This window comes from Stenella coeruleoalba, assembly GCF_951394435.1.
Source record: "Stenella coeruleoalba genome assembly, chromosome: 5".
Classification (NCBI taxonomy): Eukaryota; Metazoa; Chordata; class Mammalia; order Artiodactyla; family Delphinidae; genus Stenella; species Stenella coeruleoalba.
Genome location: NC_137150.1, coordinates 6,630,951 through 6,654,195, shown reverse-complemented (window position 1 = coordinate 6,654,195; position 23,245 = coordinate 6,630,951). Strand labels below are relative to the sequence as shown.

Genomic DNA, 23,245 nt, shown 5'->3' with positions numbered 1-23,245 from the left:
CCCTCTCTTGTTTGTAGAAAAGCTGAAGCCTCCCAGGCCTCCCAGAGTCACAAAGGAGCGGGCTTGAGCAGTTAATGATTAGGACAGTAGAGTCACAGACTCAGTGTTTGATGCAAGGATGGGATTAACGGGCTTCCCTGGTGGCGCAGTGGTTGAGAGTCCGCCTGCTGTTGCAGGGGACACGGGTTCGTGCCCCGATCCGGGAAGATCCCACATGCCGCGGAGCGGCTGGGCCCGTGAGCCATGGCCGCTGAGCCTGCGCGTCCGGAGCCTGTGCTCCGCAGCGGGAGAGGCCACAACAGTGAGAGGCCCGCGTACCGCAAAAAAAAAAAAAAGAATGGGAGTAACACTATTGCTCATAATAATCTATATCTTTGTGGGCATCAAAATAGTTGTAGATTGCTCTGCCCACATGTTAGCGAGCAACTAAAATTGTCAGCAAAGAGATGCTACAGACCCATGTCGACATCTTCCACTCTAAGAATATGGCACCCTGTGTCAGCATGAAGAAGTTACAGAAGATGGACCTTCGCCCATAATCCCACAGAAATGGAATGATGTCAACAAGTGGGGATTTGTAAAAAGCTCTTTTGCCCCTTTCCTGTTTTGTCTATTTCTGTTCCCCTTAAACCTTAATCATAAAAATGAGATCACTAGGCAACATTTAACCTAACTCCTGATTTTCACTTTACTGAATGTACACAATGCCTTGCCTAACCTATTGATTCCTTTCCTGGATTAAAAGGAGTAAAAATAAAGAATTAAGTAGTTAAGGAACGACACGCTCCACGTGGACAAGATAGCATCCAAAGGGAGATCAAGAGAAGTCAGCAATCTGCATGCAATGGAAAAATGTTGAAAAATCTGATCTTTCACCTTCATGATTAACTGAGATGGTTTCCCTTTAAAAATTGTCATGTCTCAGCAGAATCTTCAGAGTTGGTCTCTGGATACAGGTCCACCTTCTCCCCAGATTGTCGGCTTTTCTGAATACAGCATCTTTCCTTTCTACTAACACTTGCCTCTTGATTATTGGCTTTTGAGTGGCCAGCAGCCAAACTTGAGTTTGGTAACGTTTCCAATTTTTTCTCTCCCCCTTCTGACCTGGTATCATCAAGACCTAAAACCTGACCACTCAGATTCTCATCAGCCATGTAGCTGGCCTTTCTCAGGATTTGAAGAATATCTGTGAGCTAAAGTCTGATGACTTGATATATATCTTGAAGGACTTCTCACTGCAGTGAACCATGCATGGTTTTGATTTCTCCATGGACAAGCCATGGTCTGGGCCACTAAGGAGCTCTGGACAAATGAACGGTCTTATATGTGAAATAATCCAGACTGTGTCACCATTATCAAGAGCATTGAAATTGTAGCCTCAAGAAACTCAGTGAGCAGCTCTGAAAAATTGAAATATTTCTATCCATCAACATCTTAGAATCCACTGGGCTAGATACCCTCAGGGTTCAACTCCTTTCTACAATACAGAATTTTATACTAGTATTTATTTTTCTTTCTAGGCATCTCTCTTAAGATCTTACTCTACAGAACCCTATAACAACTGATCTTTGTCACCACTCCTCAATAGATGGTTGAACTGTTTTTTCAGGAACGATGTGAGCAAGAGTCCTCAGGAAGCTGTTGCTTAGATCCTGATTAACTCCTTATCCCCTCTGTGTTGTTCAGTGATGAATGATATTCATTTGTCTCGAATAAAAGGACAGATTAACAACGTTGAACTTAACCTGAGCCCTGTGCTCCTAGAAAATAGCGAGGCTAAGAAATCCCTTTATTCTTTTGTGTTTTGGGAAATGGCTTACCCTTCCCCATATGGCTTAGATGAGACTCAAAGATGAACTCCTTATTTACCTAGACACAGACCCTTCTAATTCTCATCCTTTATCTTGTAAATAAATTAGTTGAAAAATTTGTCCTCACTGACCAAACCGAAAAAATATCCATTAACTTGACTTGACCAAACTTTAGTCAAGGGTTCTTTCCTTCCTCCAGGCTCCTGAACTTTGGCCCATCCTTGAGCATTAGAACATGGAGCAACCTCTCAACTGTCCAATCAGGGTACCCACTCATCCCACTTTCCCACAGTCAGTTCTTTCTGGCATTATTTACTCCCCCCCTATAAAAGAGAAGCCCTGCTTCTCTTCTCTTCTATAGACAGCATATATGTGAGTCTTGTTTTTTAATCCATTCAACCAATCTTTGTCTTTTGATTGGAGCATTTAGTTCATTTCCATTTAAAGTGGTTATTTATAGGTACTTATTGCCATTTTGTTAATGGTTTCTTTTTTTTTTTTTTTTTGCTGTTGTTGTTAATTCTTTTTCTTGTTTCCTCTTTTGCTCTCTTCCCTTGTGATTTGGTGACTGTCTTTAGTGTTATGTTTGGATCCCTTTCTCTTTTTTGTGTATCTATAGGTTTTAGGTTTGTGGTTAGGGTGTGGCTTCATATACAACAACCTATATATGTATATACATAATTATTTTAAGTTGATGATCTCTTAAGGTCGAATGCATTCTAAAAACCCTGCATTTTTATTCCTCCCCTCGCATTTAATGTTTTTGACATAATATTTTACATCTTTATATATGTGTTATCCCTTAACTAGTTATTGTGTTTATATATGATTTTGCTACCTTTGTCTTTTAATCATTCTATTAGTTTTATAAGTGGTTGATATACTACCTTGCTGTATTTTTGCCTTTGAGAGTTTTCTTTTTGTAATTTTCCTATTTCTAGTCGTGGTCTTTTTTCTTTCTTTCTTTCTTTCTTTTTGGCTGCTTAGAGAAGTCCCTTTAACATTTCTTACAAAGCCAGTTTTGTGGTTCTAAGCTCTTTTAGCTTTTGCTTGTCTGTAGAACTCTTTATCTGTCCTTCAAATATGAATGATAGTATTGCTGGTAGAGCATTCTTGGTGTAGGTTTTTTCGTATTGTCATTCTGAATACACTGTGACACTCCCTTATGGCCTGCAATGTTTCTGCTGAAAAGTCAGCTGATTGTCTTATAGGAGTTCCCTTGTATGTAACTAGCTGCTTTTCTTTTGCTGCTTTGATTCTCTCTTTTTACTCATTTTTTTGTCATTTTAATTATAATGTGTCTTGGTGTCACCCTATTTATATTCATTTTGTTTGGGACTCTCTGTGCTTCCTGGACCTGGATGTCTGTTCCCTTTTCCAGATTAGGGAAGTTTTCAACTATTATGTCTTCAAATAAGTTCTCTGTCTCTTTCTTTCTCTTCTCTTTATGTGACCCCTATAATGCAAATGTTAGTAGGTTTGACATTGTCCCAGAGGTCTCTTAAACTGTCCTCATTTTTATGTATTTATGTATGTATGTATGTATGTATGTATGTGTGTATGTATGTATAGTTGATTTACAGTGTTGTGTTAAACTGTCTTAATTTTCTAAAATTCTTTTTGCTCTTTTCTCTCTAGTTTGGGTGATTTCCACTACTCTGTCTTCTAGTTCACTGCTCTGTTCCTCTGTATCATCTAATCTACTATTGATTTCTTCTAGTGTATTTTTAATTTCAATTATTGTATTTTTCAGCTCTGTTGAGGTCTTCTTTATAGTTTCTAACTCTTTGTTGTAATTCTCACAGTGTTCATCCATTCTTTTCCCAAGTTCGCAGAGCATCTTTATGACAATTACCTTGAACTTTTTATTGGGAAGATTGCTTATCTCCACTTTGTTTAGTTCTTTTTCTGAGGTTTTGGTCTTGTTCCTTTGTTTGGAACATATTCCTCTCTCTCCTCATTTTGCCTGATTCTCTGTGTTTATTTCTATGCATTAGATAGGTCAGTTACATTTTCCAGTCTTGGAGAAGTGGCCTTTGGCCTTTTGTAGGAGACATCTTCTGGGGTCCGCCAGCATACTCCATTATAATCACCTGAAGCTATACGCTCTAGGGGTGTCCCATGTAGGTTGCATGAACCCTCTTGTTTTGGTGGGGCCAACTAACTGTGAGTGTAGGTAGGCAGGGCTGGCCTATGGTCCAGTTGGCTGCCAGGTCCTGCCTCATGTGATGGCTGCTGGCCTGCTTGTGGTTGGGGCCAGGTCCTGGAGCAGCTGGCTACGGGTCCCATGCCTGGTGCCAGCTTGGTGCTGAGCTGGACTAGGTTCCAGAGTAGCTGGCAGTGGGGCTTGTTGGTGGGGGGAGGGTGAACTTGGTGCTGTCCTACTGGTGGGAAAGGCTAAGTCCTGGTGCAGGTGTCTATGGGGTCTGGGGGAGGGCAGGGCTGGTGCCAGCCCACTGGTGAGTGGGGCTGGGTCCTCACAATGCTGGCTTTATGGCCCAGGGTGTCCCAGGACTGGTGCTGGCCTGCTGGTGAGCAGGTAAGCCTCCATCATTAGTAAGCCAGAAGGAGGACTCCAAAATGGTGCTTGTCAGCACCAGAGTCCATATGGTAGAATGAGCTCCCCAACATAGCTGCCACCTGTGTTGATGTGTTAATGTCCCCAGGGTGAGCTCCAGTTGCCTCCTGCATCTCTGGGTGGTCTCCAAGTTCAGAAAATTGGTCTGACTAAGCCTTCTTTCAAATTATTACCTCTGTGCTGGGATGTGGAATGTGTGAGATTTTGCACGGACCCTCTAAGAGTGGAGTCTGTTTCCTACAGCCCTCCGGCTCTCCCATACACAAAGCCTGCTGGCCTTCAAAGCAAGATATTCTGGGAGCTCATCTTCCCAGTGCAATGTCCTGGGCTGGGGAGCCCAATGTGGGGCTCTGACCTCTTGCTCCTTGGGGAGAACCTCTGAAGTTGTGAATGCCCTCCTCTTTGTGGGTCACCTACCCTGATGTGTGGGTTTTGACTATACCATGTCTCTACCCCTCCTACCCGTCTTGTTGTTGTTCCTTCTTTATATCTTCAAGCGTGGAAAATCTTTTCTGCTAGTCTTCAGGTCATTCCAGTACACAATTGCTCTGTAAATAGTTGTAATTTTGGTGTGTCCATAGGAGGAAGTGAGCTCTGGATCTTCCTACTCTGCCATCTTTGCCAAAACTCCAGGGTTTTTCTAAATTAAGCTCACTGGAAATTTTGTGCCTCACCCAATTCTTTATTTAACCCTTTCTTTCCTCTAAGTTTAAATGAAACCCATCACCTGATTTTCTCTAAGAAAGTTGTTTCATTGGTAACTGTTGAACAAACGTTGGGTTGATGAAATCTCTGGGTGTCATGGGTAAAGAAATGAGTAGTATATAAATACCCAAAGAAATATGTCACATTGATTTTTAAAAATAATTAAATAACGTGCAGAGTCAAGGTTCATGGTTTTGAGCAGGCTACATGATTTTGGTACTACTGGTTCAGTTGCAAATAGCTAAACATGGTAAAGATAGAAGAAAAGAAAAATGTCACTGTTAGTTCCTTTTCTTTGCTATAAGGTATTAGTTGAAATATTAACTTTCTTTTTACAGCTAAAGCGACAGAAACCATGAATCTAATTCCGCTAACTTCCAAGGAAGACTAGATAAGGACCGTTCAATTACACGTTGCTTATTTATCTAACTCTCTCGGCAGATTTTGCTTTGGTGAAACAAATCACCTGTTGAAGGGAAAAAAAGCCATTTAAGTGATTAAAATCTACTTTAGCTAATTTCCTCTTTAACCTATTTGTAAGCTAGTTGTAATGAATAGTTCTCATGGGAAGCTTTAGTTGACATTTGGATCTCATTAGACTTTGAAAAACTCCTACCATCTCATTCTTTTTGAGCTCTTTCACTGGGATACAGTTTTCAAGGTAAGCTGCAGTGAATGGAGCTTAATGCATGAGCTTTGACGCTTCAGAGTTTGGAATCCAGCAGTGCCCTCACCAGCTGTGTGAACCAGGACAATTCTTAATTTTTTTTCAAAACTCAGCTTTTGCAGTTGTAAACTGATTGTTGCTATGAATTGTTTTGATAATTAAATGAGCTAATATAAAGTGCTAAGATTACAGGTGTAAAGTGCTTACTGGTGTTCAGCAAATGGTGAGCACACATTAACAAGTATGGCTCATTACTAATAGAAGCTCTGAAATGGAAAAGCTGATTGGATGAAGGGGGGGTGCCAGAATAACTTCCTCTTTATAATTAATTTATCAATTGCTAGAAAATTTAGCAAATGAGCAATAGAGACCTGCTCTATTATCAAGAAAATACTAGAAACAGACATCTTATCTTTTCAAGTTCTGGCACCAAATTACTTCTGTGTTATATGTACTATCCATTCAGAATTCTTCTTTTAAAGGCCGTCTTATCTTAGGGGTCAGAGTGTAGAGTACTTTTTGAATGACAGCACTTTAGTCCCAGTGAAGAATTAAAATTAGTTGCTATGAATGTCAGCTCAAACCTTCCTCTTGGTGTTTTAAAGTATGTATCATTTAAAGGTGAAGAAAGTATAAAATGGGAAAAGAAATGACTGCAGGACCTGGTGAGTGTAGATGATGTAAGAAATACATGAAAATGGGAAAGAAGGAGAGAGATAATGATTTGTAGCTTCTTGATATGGAATACATAAATATGGTGTGAAATCATATATATCATTGCTATTTCGTAGGCATGTCATTAATCTCAATTTTTACCCTTTTTTGAGGCTGGAGAATATGAATAATATTCTTAGACAAATAAGTCAACTTCTGATTTTCTGTGCAGAGGAGGTAGTGGAGTTTGGAAAAAACTGACTTACGTATGTATTTGAAATTTTTGTAGCGTGTGTGTGAGGGGAACCATTTGGTTTACCATCTCAAAATATTTTGTTCAGGCTAACCTTAAAATTAATTTGCTTTTGAACATATATCAATTGTTTTTGCCACTAAGTAGACTATTTAAAGCCAATCTAGATGGATTTAAAAGTATGCAAGTAACCATACTGTGAATAATCTGTATGTAAAGAGAACTAATAGTGAATTCTCATCTTTATTTATTCAATACTCTGCTCTGAGTTTAGATCTAATCTCTTGTTTACAGTGGAAAGCTAAGGAATTTTTTCCTAGTCTAGAAGTGGTTTAGCCTAGAGATAAAAATTGCCACATGAAAGAACAGAGTTTGGTACCTCTGCTCTCGCTTTAAAAATGTTCCTTAATTTCCTAACAATGTGCTGATTAGACATAACAGAAGACTGTCTCATAAAATGAGGAAAGGTCCAGATCAGAAATAAAACTCCCAGCAGTCAAGGCAATAGTTGGTGCCTCAGAAGTTTACCCTTTTGTATTTCTCCTGCTGTATAATTTCTCTTTATATCACCAACATGTGCTTCTAGCTGACATTTCTGTCTTGATGACTAAGCTTGTATTTATTAATCTTTCTTTATCCTAGTTCTCCCAGGACTAGTTTCAAAAATGGCTTCCTGAAAGGCAAAACTTTGGGGATGGTAAAAAGATCAGTGGGTGCCAGGGGTTGAGGGGAGGGAGGGAGGGGTGAACAGACAGAGCACGGAGGATTTTAGGGCAGTGAAACTACTCTCTATGATACTGTAATGGTGGATACGTGACATTATACATTTGTCCAAACCCACAGAATGGACAACACCAAGAGTGAACCCTGATGTAAAACATGAATTCTGAGTGATTATGACTTACCGACTTAGGTTCATCACTTGTAATGAATGTCCCATCTGGTGGGGATGTTGATAGTGAGAGAGGTTGTGCATTTGTGGGGAGCAGGGGGTATATAGGAAACCTATGTACTGTCCCCCTCAATTCTGCTGTGAACCTAAAACTACTCTTTAAAAGTCTTTTTATAAGTGCTTATATATATAAAAAAATGTCTTGCTGAACATCCTCTGGCTGAGGAGGGATGGAACGAGAACAGGAGAAAGCACAAAGCCTTTCATTCTTGATTTGCTAAACTAGAATTAAAAGTCTTAAAAAAGCCTCTGAGAAGCCATTTACTCTCATGATCCAAATTCCTGGGTCTCCAAACTACTCAGATAGATGTATTTCCATTTGGGGAAGAGCCCATTATACCATCTTCCTTCTGGGAAAGAAAACAATTTAGTTACAGCTGAATCTATTATATCGTCAAGGAGTTTGCAAAGTGTAGGTATATACTGGAGGTTATTTTTGCTTTTTGTGCTTGTGTTAAGTGTGTTCTACTGGAAGGTATTATGAGGACTGGGGAGAGAGAAAGGGATTAGTTCGTGTCTGCAGTTTTCATAAACAGCTACGTCTATGAGCAGAAACTCTTTAAATTGCACATCCAAAAGTAGCATCTGATACAGTGGGAACAACAGAGCTCCAGGGATCCCGCAAGAGGCAAAGTAGGAGAGCTTGTTAGGTTTCTTGCAGTTTTAACTCCAGATCTTAAGAGCAGAATTAACCAACAAAGAGTAATGAGATTTGCTGTAGCATCTCAGGAAACACAGTCAATGGGATTTCAGTCTGAGTGAAAAACATGCAGACTGTGATTGAAGAAGCAGGAGCTGGAGATTGACATAAATTAGCTTAAAAGTAGTGGTTCTCAAAGTTTGGTCCCTGGACCATCGATATCGGCATTACTTACAATGTGTTAGAAATGCAGATTCTTGGTCCCCAACCCAGACAGATTGAATCAGAGCAGAACCCAGGAATCTATGGTTCAACAAATCCTCTAGGCTTTCTTTCTTTCTTTTGTTTCTTTTACTGTAAAAATTTTTACTCCATTTTTTTTACCTCAGTTTCCCATCCCCTATCTGAACATTCCCCTCACCTCCCAAAAAGCCTATAAAATATTTCTTCACTACTTACAGGATAAGATTTTTCAATCTACTTTCCTCACTTTTTAAAATTGTAATGTAGTTGATTTACAAATGTGTTAATTTCTGCTGTACAGCAAAGTGATTCAATTATACATGCATATATACATTCTTTTTCATATTCTTTTTCACTATGGTTTATCACAGGATATTGGATATAGACCCCTGTGCTATACAGTAGGACCTTGTTGTATCTATTCTATATATAATAGTTTGCATCTGCTAACCCCAAACTCCCAATCCATCCCTCTCTCACCCCCTTCCCCCTTGGCAACCACAAGTCTGTTCTCTGTCTGTGAGTCTGTTTCTGTTTCGTAGATAAGTTCATTTGAGTCATATATATATATATATATATATATATATATATATATATATATATATATTTTTTTTTTTTTTTTTGAGGTACGCAGGCCTCTCACTGTTGTGGCCTCTCCCGTTGTGGAGCACAGGCTCCGGAAGCGCAGGCTCAGTGGCCATGGCTCACGGGCCCAGCCGCTCCGCAGCATGTGGGATCTTCCCGGACCGGGGCACGAACCCGCGTCCTCTGCATCAGCAGGCGGACTCTCAACCACTGCGCCACCAGGGAAGCCCGAGTCATATTTTAGAGTCCACATATAAGTGATATCATATGGTATTTGTCTTTCTCTTTCTGACTTACTTAATATGATCATCTCTAAGTCCATCCATGTTGCTGCAAACCTCCAGGTGTTTCTGATGCATGCTAAAATTTAGTAACCACTATTTTAGGTCATTGGGGCCACTTTTCTTTATTGAGCTACCTTAATGAGGAGGTAACCTTCCTCTGCCTGCCCCACAACTGACTGCTCCTGGTGTGTGAACAACTGAATGCGTGGATAGCAGATTCAAAAAGCGATGATAGAACCCAGAAGGGCTTTGCTCTTCCATTTCATTATCCTCAGACCTGAAGTGACCCCTATCTTGGGTGCTGCTCTTTCTTCTCAAGTCTCAGCTACCTCAGGCCCCATGAACCTTGGCAGATGCCATACGTTGTTATTTCACAGTGGAACCGAGCAGCCCCAAATGGTAGCCACTACCCACATATGGCTATTTAAATTAAAATTAAATAAAGTAAACAATTTAGTTCCTCAATCACACCAGGCATATTTCTACTGTTCAGTAGTCGCGTGCAGCTAGCAGCTACTCTATTTGACAATACAGATATAGAACACCTTCATCTCCCTGATACTAACTTGTAAACCTACAAGTAGCTTGCCAATTTCTGTGGTATAAATGTTCCCACCACAATCAATTTCAAACGACCAACACATATCACTAAACACAGATACAAAAAGAGATACACACAGGACTTCCCTGGTGGTCCGGTGGTTAAGAATCCGCCTGCCAATGCAGGGGACACGGGTTCAAGCCCCGGTCTGAGAAAATTCCACATGCCGTGGAGCAACTAAGCACGTGTGCCACAACTTCTGAAGCCCATGTGCCTAGAGCCTGCGCTCTGCAACAAGAGAAGTCACCGCAATGAGAAGCCCACGCACCGCAACAGAGTGACCCCCTGCTCACTGCAACTAGAGAAAGCCCACGCGCAGCAACAGAGACCCAGCACAGCCAAAAAAACAGATGCACGCAATCACCCCATGAGAACCAATATGAATTGGTTTGGTTCCAGGTGACCACTGGTTTTATGGGAGGAATTCTGCCTTGATGGCAGGAAGTGATGATTCTGTCCTTCACGTTCGAATTTCATTTTACAACAAGACTGGATTTCCAAGAACACAAAGTTAATAGCATACTAAGAGTGTCCAATAACTTGATCACCTTAATTCTATTTTAAGTAGAAGGTGAGAGTATCTAATATGCAAGTTAACGTAAAGACTCGTTTTCATATCAATGGGAAAACTGCTCAAAGTGTCTTGGGACCAGTCTTATGCACCCAGAGCTAAACGGTACAAGATGTTAAGATGCCTGTGTTCCAGTCTGAATTTTATATCGAGTCAACAGTGGTGCTCCACTGATTATTTCTCTTAAGTGGAGGTGTTTATAGTCATTTCTGTTGTGGATATTAAGCTGCTAGGAATGACTTGCTCACTAAATGAAAATGGAAGTGTTGTCTTATTTTATTTATTTATTTTTTGCGGTACGCGGGCCTCTCACTGTTGTGGCCTCTCCCCTTGCGGAGCACAGGCTCTGGACGCACAGGCTCAGCGGCCATGGCTCACGGGCCCAGCCTCTCCGCGGCATGTGGGATCTTCCCGGACCGGGGCACGAACCCGCGTCTCCTGCAGTGGCAGGCGGACTCTCAACCACTGTGCCACCAGGGAAGCCTGGAAGCGTTGTCTTTGATCTTTGAGGTCATGAACGGCTTGCAAAGATTCTGTCAAAGGTAAGCCATGTACTTAACTTTAAAAATTTTTGCCATTTTTAAAGTGCTTAAAAATCCTTTTTGAGAGATGGAAAATTATTCTTTCATTGCAACCTAAACAAAACCCGACTGATATGCTAGTTTTAAAGTATCATGTAGAAGTAGATTTTAGACTATGGATTTCACACCTCAAAAAAATTGAAAATGAGAAAACTAAATGGCTTTCGTGCTATTTCCTCACTTGAAAAGGAAAATCCATACTCTGAATGCCTTTGTTACTAAAACTGTTTATTGTGATAATCGTAATTGGATGAGAATTATCAGTTAAACTGATGGCCTTGTTGAGTCCATTTACTTCTGCAGAAAGATTATACACATTTTTGTCAAACTGGATCATTTTCAGGCACTTAGGAGACTGCCATTCCAATGCTGGTCCAGCTAAATCTGGGTGTCCTTGAATAACAGCTGCTAAAAATTCAATCAATAAACAGTGTCCAAATGTCAGAGAGTTGTGGAAAGCGGGGCAGGTTGAGACAGGGTGTGGGGTTTGATTTTGGGTAGTCAGAGTTTAAATTTGACTTAGAAAAGAGATAAGTCAGCATCTTTAAACTGCAAACATTATACGCCATCTAGTCAGTAGACTTAGAAAAGGTCAAGCAATCAATATATTTGGCATTAGCAGAGATAGGTTATGGGAGTCGGTTTTATTCCTTGAAATTGTTTTTTACATTCCAACATACAAACAGGTATAGGCAGACTGTTAGGTGGAGTAAAAAAGAACCTGTATGGCAGTAAAATGAGCAGATCTGTGGTCAAGGGGCTAAATTAAGAGATTCAGTGGACTTGGGAAGTAACGGGGGGATCTCAAATTGCTTCCACATTTGTCTCTGTTTAGGGTTTAACATTTCGAATGTGCGCTTATCCTTCTGGGGAAAATTGGGCTACCAGGTATATCATGAACCCAGCAAGATGGAAATACCAGGAGAAGCATATTATGGTTCATCATGTTGTTACTTTAATCTTGACAAACTAGGAGAAAAAATAAAACAGAAACAAGAGTACATTTTGCACTCGTTCTTTGCAAATTTACTGGGACTACAGCAGGAGAAAGATAATTAGTAAAATGTTAGATCCACCCATTAAATGCTGTTTATAAATTTGCAAACTGAGGGGAGAAGGGTCTTGTATTTTCCATCTACATGTTATTTCTAGTGAGGCAGCAGAACAGTTATGGGAAAAGAAAGAGGAATGAAAGACTGAGAAGGAAGGAAATAATGACTTGGGTAAAACCAAGTCATTTGAGAACAAAATAGTCACTATATGAACTTATTCAAGTAAGAAATTTCAGCATGGTCATTCAAAAGCCAAAAGCAAAGGAAAAAAAAAGTTCCTTTAGTTTCTTCTCACAAATAAAATAGTTTCCAAATAGTATGTGTGGGCTAAAATTGTTTTAGCCCAATTTTCCCCAGAAAGACTCCAACTGCAATTGCAAGAAATTAACCTGTGATACCTTCACTTTTAAAATCTTATTTTGTCACACGTTTCTAAAAATTAAAACAAAATATAAATGAATGTATATTTTTTGACCAAAGATTGTGAAATAGTAGGAGACAAACTTAGGGACATTTTCCTGCTTTTTCTTAAACTTTAGACTGTTCTCTAATGAAGTTTGGACCAGGTAGTAATGAGGAATTGATAGCAGTAAGTGGCAACTCATATCAGATCCAAAGGCTCTGGGATGATCTTTCCAGTGATCTGCTCCAGATCTCACAGGGAGAAAAGTTGTCCTTAAGCTTTAAGCATTTCATCTTATTGAATCTCACCAGGAGAATCTCGAGAGCACTGTTTGTGGATCATCCATTGAGAGAAGTGAAGAGCGTATACGTGGGAAAGTGGAGAGTCACTCTGCAGATTTTACTGATTTTCTGAGCCTGTAGTAGATTCCAGCCATGGCCCCGATTCTTTGACCCATCCTTGTACCCACGCCCTTTGCCTTGAGACTACATTTCCTCTTGAAGAAAAGACAGTCTCCTTCCCTGGAATCTGGACTCGTTTCATGAATTGTTTTGACCCATAGCATGCAGCAGAAGTGACAGTGCCATTTCTGAGTCTGGGTCTAAGAAGGCATTGTGTTTTCCATTTGTGCACGTGCTGAGAACCCTACACCGGGAACATCTCTGGCCTGGCCTGCTAGGCAATGAGAGACATGGTCTCAGACGCGTGAGACAAGTGTGAGCCCGGGCAGTACCAATAGAGCCATCCAGTTGACCCCAGACATGAGAGCAGTGAGTGCTTTTGTTTTAAAAAAAACAATATTTTAATTATTTTATTTTTATTTATTGTTTGGCCACATGATGTGGCTTGTGAGATTTTCAGTTCCCAGACCAGGGACCAGGGATTAAACCCGGGCTCTTGGCAGTGAGAATGTGGAGTCCTAACCACTGCACTGCCAGGGAATTCCTGAGAGCAGTGAATGCTTAATGATACATGCCACTGATGGGTTTTTTTCCTTTTCTTTTTCTTTTTTTCAAATTGAAGTATAGTTGATTTAAAATTGTTGTGTTAGTTTCGGGTGTACAGCAAAGTGAGTCAGTTATACATATATATATATCTATTCTTTTTCAGATTCTCTTCCATTATAAGTTATTACAAGATATTGAATAAAGTTCCCTGTTCTATACAGTAGGTCCTTGTTGGTTATCTATTTGACATATAGTAGTGTGTATCTGTTAATCCCAAACTCCTAATTTATTCCTTTTCCCCTTTGGTAACCGTAAGTTTGTTTTCTATGTCTATGAATCTATTTCTGTTTTGCACGGATGTTTCATGGTGGCTACCCAGTAATGTTGTGTCAATAGATGACTGATGCAGGACAGTAGTTTCCAGACTGACTGAAGGTATGGAGTTCTGATTAACTCTTCATGGACATATATACACTACCAAATGTAAAACTAATAGCTAGTGGGAAGCAGCCGCATAGCACAGGGAGATCAGCTCGGTGCTGTGTGACCACCTAGAAGGGTGGGATAGGGAAGGTGGGAAGGAGACGCAAGAGGGAAAAGATATGGGGATATATGTGTATATATAACTGATTCACTTTGTTATAAAGCAGAAACTAACACACCATTGTAAAGCAATTATACTCCAATAAAGATGTTAGAAAAGAAATTCTTCATGGAGCCCTTGATGCTCTATGGAAAGAAACAAGAAGCCCTTGAGGTGACAGCCTTGCTTAGCCCAAGCACCGCCCCATGAGGGATTTATCTACTGAGTTGATCTGACCTGGGAGCAAAGGTTTCAGTCCTCTGTTTGGTGGCAGCAGTATGCAAATGTATTTATGTCTTTCCAAACCTGACAGATAGACAGGTGTCCAGAAGTTATCAAGTTAATACTCACACAGGACATCCTTGCATCGGGAGTCTCAAAATTCCAGCAAAGAGCTTGCTCACCTTAAAGATTAGAAGTGGCTTAATAATGACCACTGTCTTGTTTGAGTCTGCCATAAAAGCAGAATGAGCATATTTCCCTATAGAATATATTTTGAGAATTTAAACGCAGACTTAAATCTTTTTTTTTTTTTTTTGCCAGGCCTATTTCTGGTATATATGAATGAATCAGTGTGCCGTCCTGTTAACACTGCCTTTCCATTGTTTTCTGGCTTTATTTTCCTTCTACTTTTCCTTACTAGAGAAAACAGTGGAATTTTGTGGAAGCCTCAGGGGTTTTGAATCTGAGAAGGACAGCCTTTTATCTCTGAAGAGAAGGGGAATTTGACTGAAAACAGAGGCTACTTCTGATTCTTTCAGAGGAATTTTTCCTCTCCATCATTTTATTTGCCTAGTGATGGTATCCTCCTCGGCTCTTCAGAGCCCACGGTGAGATGACTTGCTTCAGCTGCACAGATCTTTTTCAAATATTGTCCAAGGACAAACACGCTCCCTCAGCGGCAGTGATTGTCTTGTCTGGAGACTGTATTCTGATTAATTTAACTGTAGCTTCCTTACGGCTTCAGTGGATTCCAAATTTGTCATGGTTTAAAAAAAAAAATCTCCTAGGAAGTTTCACAGAAGTTGGTGAGAACAGGACTTAGGATTGATTCTGCTGAGCAACCTTTAGAACGTTCCAGAGAGCTGAGAGGCAAGGAGAAGAATGGAAGGAATGCCAGTTTCTTCCTGATGCATGCTCATGGATCAGGCATAATTTCAGGAACTTTGCAGAAATTTCGATGATCATTGCTCTGCACAAGAGGTGCCCCCTCCATGCATGTCAAAAGTATGCAATAAGCGCGTGCAGCCAGCAGGGGGCGGGAGCGCCACGGCCATAAACTACAGTCTCTTTACTGCAGTTGCTTGGACCGGCCCATGCACGCTGTTCTCCAAGCCAGCTGGTTCTGAACTCGCCGCAAGCCATTCTTTTTCTAAGATTTTTTGCTTTCACTGTCTCGTCTGCTGACAGTATATGCGGCCGAGTCGGTCTGCCTGGATTTGAATCCTGGCTGGCCCGCTTGCTAGCTTTGTCATCTCTTTGTGTCTCAATCTCTCTGATCTGAGAAATGGGAAAAGAACAATTATGAGGATGTTGTGAGGATGATTGAGTTAACTTATGTAATGCATTTAGAACAGCGCCTGGCACATAGTAAGTACTTGATAAATACTAGCTACTATAGGTTAGCCGTTCCCTTTGCCCTTCACCTTCCATCCTCCCAAGGCTTGAATGCAAAGATAAATTAATCTGGCCATAGGTTCTGCAAGCTGGCTTCTCCTCGTTCTTTAAAACTCATCTCAAAAACACAATCTCACCTCTGGCATTTCTGCCAAAATTGCTTACGCTAAATCTAATAATGAAAAAGCATCAGACAAAACCAACTTGAGCAACATTCTCCTAAGTAACTAGACTATGCACTTCAAAAATGACAAGGTCAGGAAAGACAAAGAAACCAGTTTAGACTGCAGGAAACTAAACACATACCACAACTGAGTGCAGCACATGAGCTGGGACATTCTTTTGCTATAAAGTACATGTTGGGACAATTGGTGAAATTTGAGTAAGGTTTCGTATAAGATAGTAGCATTACATCAGTATTAATTTTATATTTTGCTAATTGTAGGCTACGGAAGAGAATGTCTTTGCATTTGGGAAACACACACTCGAGTATTTAAGAGTAAAGGCGACATACTCTGCAAGTTACACTCAAATGGTTTAAAAAATGTGTATCTGTCTATAAATATATGTATCACATATATATGAGAGAGAGCATTTTTTAATATAACATTTAGTACCTTTGGATGAAGGATACATGAGAATTCTTTGTATTATTCATACAACGTTTTTGTTAAGACTGACATTATTTCAAAATGCAAAGTTAAAAGAATAAAAAGCATAGATAAAAAATAAAACCTTTCATCTCAGATCCTCCTTCTCCAAGAAATTTTCCCTGATGTTCCCCTGCCCGCACTCTTAAGTGGGGGAGGGGCTCCTGCCCTGTGTGCCCTTGACTTGCAGCCTGTGTCTCTGTCATAGCTCCCTTTACACTGTGCTGTGACCACCCATTTATGTCATTAAACTGTGAGCCCAGGCATGGACTCTGTCTAGGCATTTCATTCAAGGGAATATATGCTCAATGCTAGGTGTTTAGTATTAAAAGAAACATATACTTGTTACAGCAAAGCCTCTGAATGCAAACCATGAATTCATCTGGTGTGAAACCGAGGAAACAACGATCTGATCTGAAGTTCGAGGCAGAACTGACTGTAAGAGCATTAGTAAGAAATTTGTGTGTGTGTGTGTATATTTCCTACTTGTTTCCTTTTTTATGGTATTGTTGGGATTTTGTTAAGCTCAGGTTTGTCTGTATGCAATGAGCTGATGTTGGAATGTAATATCATAAAGATGCAGCTCACTTCTTTGTTCTCTCCATGTTAATTTACTCTCATTGGAGGGTTTGCACTGTGGTCACTACCTCACACTATTTTTATCTAATACGAACTTCTGAGCTAGATATCTTGCCATTTGACGAAGGTAACAATGCAACAGGGAATCAATATAACTTTTATCTTTACTAGAAGCCATACAAGCCTATCGAGAAAAAGTTCAAGTGTGTGACACAACTCTAAGGAAGGAACTCAGCTACAGATGGTAAGAAGCAACAAACCTAGCCAGGCTTCCTACTGACGTTCTTTATTTATAACCTGGTGCATTGGAGCCATAGCATGTATTGTCTTTAGTTCAGAAGGGAATCTCTGTGAAGAAGAAAAATTGGATGTAGAGGCTCTGGTCAGTATGAATAGAGGAGGAAAAAGTGTAACTCCCTATACCTCAAAAATAACTCCCTCACACATCCTACACATCAAAGATACATTCAGAATAATAGGTTCTTCTGAAAGCGGCTAGGAGGGTTAAGCCTCCTACCACCTGTACTTTAGAGCAGATTGATTTAATCAGGCATTGGATGACCTTTCCTCTAACACCTAGCAGAGAAGGTGGAATAGTTAGTGGTCTTGTTTGGAGGGAATTGGAGAAGGAGCAGAAAAGGGTCAGTTTAAAGCACGAGGTAATTTGGCAGAGGTGCTGACCAGGAGGAAAGTGCTGAAGTGGGATGCTTGGAACAGCTGCATATGGTGTCCTGGTTCTTGGGGGACAGAGGCAGGGAGAGGAGCAGACGTGGTCAAGGCTCCAAAGAGAGAAGGATGAAGTAGCCAAAACAGACGCAGTGGTGGCAAGAATCCTGCTTGCATCCCGCCAAATGACACGCAAGTCATGGGACTTCCCTGGTGGTCCAATGGTTAAAACTTCGCCTTCCAGTGCAGGAGGCATGGGTTCAACCCCTGGTTGGGGAGCTAAGATTCTGCATACCTTGCAGCCAAAAATCCAAAATATAAAACAGAAGCAGTATTGTAACACATCCAATAAAGACTTTAAAAATGGTCCACATCAAAAAAAAAAATCTTAAAATAAAAATACACAGGTTGTGGCTCTGCAGTTGTCTGCCTTGAAGAATTACTTGGCCCGTTTCCTCCTGAAGAATGAACTGTCTTCTACATCAACGATTTTCTTAGAATGGAGTATCCCCATGTTAGTGCTCAATAAACACTTAGCCAATTAAACCTATAGAGCTCTTGACACCTTTGCCATACCTTCTGTTACTTGTCCAGGACCTTACCACCTGGAACTTAATTTCTAACAAAGTTTGCAAAGTCCTTGGCCAAAACGAACTTCGACTGAACTTTAAAACGAACACATTCCAGAGCAACCAGCTGAATAATTCTGCTACGTGAACCATCGCTCTAAACGGATCATTTATCTAAATGGCATTCAATCTCACATGGGCATTCAAGAATTTTACAACAGACCACGGCGATTTCTCCAAACCCTAAAATTCCCAGAAGACAGGGGCAGCAGGCAGAAAGCTTTCATTCTTGTCAAAAATCAGTCTTGACTTTTGTGTATCACCATGGCTGTGTGTCAATGTCAATTCTTGTTCACTCAGGCAGATATGTCTGGACCACTGGCCCATCATTCTGGACATAAAACCAAGGTCACAGCAGGGCACACATTTTTGCAGATTTCCTAGCTGTTTGTCATCTGCTCTCAGATTTTCCCTCACAAACTCTCAGGATAGCTTCTTAGAGGAAATATACTCTTTTTGGGGGTGGGGAATAAAAGTTTAAATCAGGCGGATGATACATTAATGGGCTAGTTCAATCTACCTTTGCTGCCACTGCCTGTATTCAGGTTCATATCATCTCTCTTGGGCACAATCATCCTGTAACTGCTGACGTTACCTGCATTGCTCTGCATTTGTTACCTCACCCCAAGCCTTCAAAGACATCCCTTACTACACGGAAAAATTTTCAAACTGCAAATATTATTTGACAGCCCTGATTAAAAGCTTTCTGTGACTTTCTGATTTCTGTGGAATAAACCTCAAAATTTGTAGCATGAAGAACCTTCATATTCTATTCCTCCAACCTTCTCTCTCATGACTTCCCTTTATTAGTTCTAGCTTCATGCAGAGTCTTTATAATTTCTATCTCCAGTTTTTTTTTTGTTTGTTTTTTTGTTTTTTTTTGTGGTACGTGGGCCTCTCACTGTTGTGGCCTCTCCCGTTGCGGAGTCAGGCTCCGGACGCGCAGGCTCAGCGGCCATGGCTCACGGGCCCAGCCGCTCCGCGGCATGTGGGATCTTCCCGGACCGGGGCATGAACCCATGTCCCCTGCATCGGCAGGCGGACTCTCAACCACTGCGCCACCAGGGAAGCCCTCTATCTCCAGTTTTTATACGTACTTGACAAACTGCTACTCCACCACATGCAGAGGCAAAATCAAGTGTTTTCTCGTCTTTGGAAGCCCCCTCCTCATAGCCCCACTTCCTAACTCCAAAAGGTCAAATCAAGTATATTCATTGATGTTGCCACTTTATCTAATAATACACATCTATCTACAATTTTTTACAACATGTTGTAGTTGTGTATGCACTTATCTCCCCTACAAGATTTTGACCTTCTTTAAGGTTGGTACCTAATTTATTTATTTTTGTAGATCTAGGATATGGCACATAATAAGTGCTTAACAATTGTCTGTTGGATGAATGAAGTTTTCATGCTTATATCCCCGTATTTAATTAGCAGCTCAATAAGTAAAACTGAGGACTGTTTACTAGGAGTCAGCCTAGCACTGGGCTAGGTTTTCTGTCAGGGTGGAAAGTTGAGGAAGACACTGGTTGGAGAGAAGGCTTTGGGCCAGTACAGATGTGGGTTCATTTTGTAGGGGAAAGTAGGGTTCATTTTATAGGGGAAAGACAAACAATAGCTGGTGGGAGGGGAGTGATTACTGGATAGGGGAGATATACATGATACTATGGGAAAACACTGTTAAGCGATATGGATGCAAAATGTACCATATTAGATGTGCACGTGTTTTGGGATAGAAATGAAATGTACTGAAATAGTAGAATTGGATGAACATGAATCAGGCAGCGAGAGAATTCATGTTGTGGTCAGTAGGGTATTGAAGCTGTAGGGATGGTGATGGCAAGAGGTTCAATGACTCTGATACTCTGTCAACTATATCGAGAGGGAGGCAAGGGGTGGCATCTGGGGGAAGTTTGTGCAGAGAACAAAGGCTGCAATCCTAGTTTTCACCAGGCCAGGACCCTCCTCCCGCAATATGAAGAATCTTCCCACTCCATGCAGCAATGCCTCACTGATGATGAGCCATAAAGGTTCATGAATTTTCTATTTATTGCTGCTGTAGCAGCTGCTACAGTCAGAGGCTCACAGCTTGGTACCTCAGCTGTATGCAACTTTCTGACCCAGCATGTGGCTCTTTTAAAAAAGATTTCATGATGAAAATTTCCAAACACACAAAATAGAGACATTTTTACCCACGTACCTAGTTTTAACAAAATCAATGTTTTGGGGGTCCTTTTTTATTGACATATTTTAGAGCAAATTCTAGACTTATACTGCTTCACACATCAGTACATCAGTATGCATCTCAAATGGATAAGGATATTAAAAATAATATAAGCACCAAGCTATAATCACATCCAGGGTTGCTTTTAATATGCTCAAGGGACCAGCTCCCTCCCTTCCACCTCGTCCCACTCCTCTATCAGAGGTACATACTATTATTCCCAGTTATGCCTGAAGCCGTGTTCTTTCTGGGAGAAGTACCAGCCATTTTTACCCATTCTCTCTGTGCAAGAGAGTCTACCATTTGCAAAATACCATCTACAAAGAATGAAGTTTCCTGGCCCTTGCCTTCATCCAACCCACACATGATATTTTAAATAGGAGAGAGATGTATTCAATCTGAAACCAATCTAGCACTATTTCAAGTCTCACTCCACCCTGCTATGTTCAAAGTGTTCATTTAAAAAAACACCCTGAGCTTGAGAGTTCTTACATTCAAGCAGTGTAAATGCGCCAAGTGTTTATAGATACCCATGGAACTGCCCGTTCTGCCTTTCATTTGGGGAATAAAAGACGCCCATTCACATATACACACTACTATATATAAAATAGGTAACTAATAAGGACCTACTGCATAGCACAGGGACTCCACTCAGTACTCTGTAATGGCCTTTACGGGAAAAGAATCTAAAACACAGTGGATATATGTATATGTGTAACTGAACCACTCTGCTGTACACCTGAAATTAACACAGCATTGTAAGCCAACTATACTCCAATAAAAATGAAAAAAAAGCTTTATTGCTGAAAAATGCTAACCATCCTCTTAAAAAAAAAAAAAGAAGAAGCAGCTCATTCACCTAGTGACTTTCCAAGGTAATTTGAGATGGTAGCGTTGATGGCAACCAGCTACCTGGTTGTTCTCTTTGTCCTTCTTTGCTGCCAGAGGAGGTCAAAACCACCTGTATGGAGTAAGATTAATCAACAGAGTGGATACAAGGAATTCTGGCTCTCAAGCACCTTTTTGTCTTTTTTGCTTGTGCCGTGAAGCACGTGAGATCTTAGTTCCCCGACCAGGGATTGAACCTGTGCCCCCTACAGTGGAAGCATGTACTCTTTTCACTGTCAGTTGTTTCTAGGTATTTTTTGATTTTCTCTATGATTTCTTCAGTGATCTCTTGGTTATTTAGTGGTGTATTGTATAGCCTCCATGTGTTTGCATTTTTTACAGGTTTTTTTTTTCCTGTAATTGATATCTAGTCTCATAGCGTTGTGGTCAGAAAAGATACTCGATACAATTTCAATTTTCTTAAAATTACCAAGGCTTGATTTGTGACCCAAGATATGGTGTATCCTGGAGAATGTTCCATGAGCACTTGAGAAAAATGTGTATTCTGTTGTTTTTGGATGGAGTGTCCTATAAATATCAATTAAGTCCACCTTGTTTAATGTGTCATTTAAAGCTTGTGTTTCCTCATTTAGATTCATTTTGGATGATCTGTCCATTGGTGTTATGATTGTGTTACTGTCGATTTCCCCTTTTATGGCTGTTAGCATTTGCCTTATGTATTGAGGTGCTCCTATGTTGAGTGCATAAATATTTACAATTGTTATATCTTCTTCTTGGATTGATTCCTTGATCATTATGTAGTGCCCTTCTTTGTCTCTTGTAATAGTTTTTATTTTTTTAACATCTTTATTGGAGTATAATTGCTTTACAATGGTGTGTTAGTTTCAGCTTTATAACAAAGTGAATCAGTTATACATATATATATGTCCCCATATCTCCTCCCTCTTGCATCTCCCTCCTTCTCACCCTCCCTATCCCACCCCTCTAGGTGGTCACAAAGCACCGAGCTGATCTCCCAGTGCTATGTGGCTGCTTCCCACTAGCTATCTATTTTAAGTTTGTTAGTGTATATATGTCCATGCCAATCTCTCACTTTGTCCCAGCTTACCCTTCCCCCTCCCCGTATCCTCAAGTCCATTCTCTAGTAAGGCTGCATCTTTATTCCCATCTTGCCCCTAGGTTCTTCATGAGCATTATTATTATTATTTTTGATTCCATACATATGTGTTAACAAACGGTATTTGTTTTTCTCCTTCTGACTTACTTCACTCTGTAGGACAGACTCTAGGTCCATCCACCTCACTACAAATAACTGAGTTTCGTTCCTTTTTATGGCTGAGAAATATTCCACTGTATACATGTGCCACATCTTCTTTACCCATTCATCTGTTGATGGACACTTAGGTTGCTTCCATGTCATGGCTATTGTAAATAGAGCTGCAATGAACATTGTGGTACATGACTCTTTTTGAATTATGGTTTTCTCAGGGTATATGCCCAGTAGTGGGATAGCTGGGTTGTATGGTAGTTCTATTTTTAGGTTTTTAAGGAACCTCCATACTGTTCTCCATAGTGGCTATATCAATTTACATTCCCACCAACAGTGCAAGAAGGTGTCATTTTCTCCACACCCTCTCCAGCATTTATTGTTTATAGATTTTTTGATGATGGCCATTCTGACTGGTGTGAGGTGATATCTCATGGTACTTTTGATTTGCACTTCTCTAATGATTAATGAGGTTGAGCATTCTTCCATGTGTCTGTTGGCAGTCTGTATATATCTTCTTTGGAGAAATGTCTATTTAGGTCTTCTGCCTATTTTTGGATTGGGCTGTTTGTTTTTTTAATGTTGAGCTGCATGAGCTGCTTGTAAATTTTGAAGGTTAATCCTTTATCAGTTGCTTCATTTTCAAATATT

At 40.4% G+C, this 23,245-nt stretch overlaps 1 pseudogene across 1 annotated transcript in view; it reads right to left on the bottom strand.

Moving 5' to 3' along the window:
- Positions 1 to 18,344, bottom strand: part of LOC307187029 (nuclear receptor subfamily 2 group C member 2-like) — a 135,333-nt pseudogene extending 116,989 nt beyond the window's left edge. Inside the window, exons 1-3 of the transcript in view lie at positions 18,225 to 18,344; positions 15,406 to 15,610; positions 11,327 to 11,533 (exon numbers count right to left, since the gene is read on the bottom strand). The product of the transcript in view is annotated as a nuclear receptor subfamily 2 group C member 2-like (transcript). The remainder of the gene's footprint in view (positions 1 to 11,326; positions 11,534 to 15,405; positions 15,611 to 18,224) is intronic.
- Positions 18,345 to 23,245: the final 4,901 nt, after the last annotated feature.